Source organism: Myotis brandtii, unplaced genomic scaffold, assembly GCF_000412655.1.
Source record: "Myotis brandtii unplaced genomic scaffold, ASM41265v1 scaffold347, whole genome shotgun sequence".
Taxonomy (NCBI): domain Eukaryota; kingdom Metazoa; phylum Chordata; class Mammalia; order Chiroptera; family Vespertilionidae; genus Myotis; species Myotis brandtii.
The window spans coordinates 1-1,112 of NW_005363366.1; the positions used below are offsets into that span (position 1 = coordinate 1).

At 62.0% G+C, this 1,112-nt stretch overlaps 1 long non-coding RNA gene across 1 annotated transcript in view; it reads right to left on the reverse strand.

Moving 5' to 3' along the window:
- Positions 1-948: 948 nt before the first annotated feature.
- LOC106727006 overlaps positions 949-1,112 on the reverse strand; it is an 11,443-nt gene continuing 11,279 nt past the window's right edge. Inside the window, exon 4 of the long non-coding RNA XR_001363160.1 lies at positions 949-958. This is a non-coding gene — a long non-coding RNA (uncharacterized LOC106727006). The remainder of the gene's footprint in view (positions 959-1,112) is intronic.

Sequence of the window (1,112 nt, forward strand, 5' to 3'; positions counted from 1 at the left end):
CCGCCCCCCCGCCCCCACAGGGCGAATCCCGAGTCCCTCACCTCCCACTCGGCTGGACTTGGTTCTCGGTGGGCAAGCCAGAAGTTCATGCTCCCACCTGCACAGTCCAGCAGGAAGCAGGGCCTCCTCCCCAAGTGTCCCCCCAACCACCCAGTCAAGGGAGGGACTCCCTGCCGCTGGGCATGTGTGCTTCCCACCATAGGGAGTGGAAGGGCGGGAAGCAGTGGAGGGGCCTCGGAGAGTGGGCCAGCTGCTGGGGAGCAGAGGCCATGGGGAGGCCAGGGCAGAGGCCCGGGGGAACCAGGGCAGAAACCAGGGGGAGGGCAGGGCTCTGGGAAGCCGGAGAGGAGGAGCCCGGTGGCTTCCCTGCACAGACACCCTCACCCTCCATGACTCACGTAACACAGACTCTGTGTAGTTCCACGTCCCGCGTGGCTCAGGGTTCAGGCTCTGGAAGAGGGGCCACACGCAAATGAAAGAGACAAGACAAGAAATAACAATTTGGGAATGGGGGTGGGGAGCAGGTGGGAGCCCAAGGGGAAGGACTCCTGTTGGGCTCTGGCCTCGCCATCCTTTTATTCAGTTTGGGATACACCCATAGCCCTTAGGCAGGCAAGTTCCAGTAACAGGCAGACTATCTTATCAGTAAGGATTTACATGATTATCTGGTGGGGAAGTTGCTTCGGCTACCATTGTCTCAACTAAATGGTGGGTGCATAGCCCTGACCTTTGCCAGCCTTCGGGCTCCTTGTCCACACCTCTCTGCTAGAGAAGACAATAGGCGGCTTCCCACAAGACTCCACTTCAGGGAAAGGGACACTGTGCGTCTGAGGCAGAGGCCCGAGTGCATGGCTGGAAGGCACCCTGATGCCTTCAACCTCCTCCCGAGAGGAGGCTGCCTGCCCAGTCTGCCAGGGGCCCCTGAAGGAGGCAGTGACTGCCAGCTGCGGACACACCTCTGCCCTGGTGCTTCCCCGCTTCCCACATGGGCCAGCCTCCAGCAGGATCCTGCTCTGTCTCCTCTGGGCTCCCTGGGGGACCTGCAGGGAGCTGGGCGAGAAGATCTCTGTGTGCCGGGAAGGTGGCGCCCTCCCGAGGTGGGTATGGGGGGG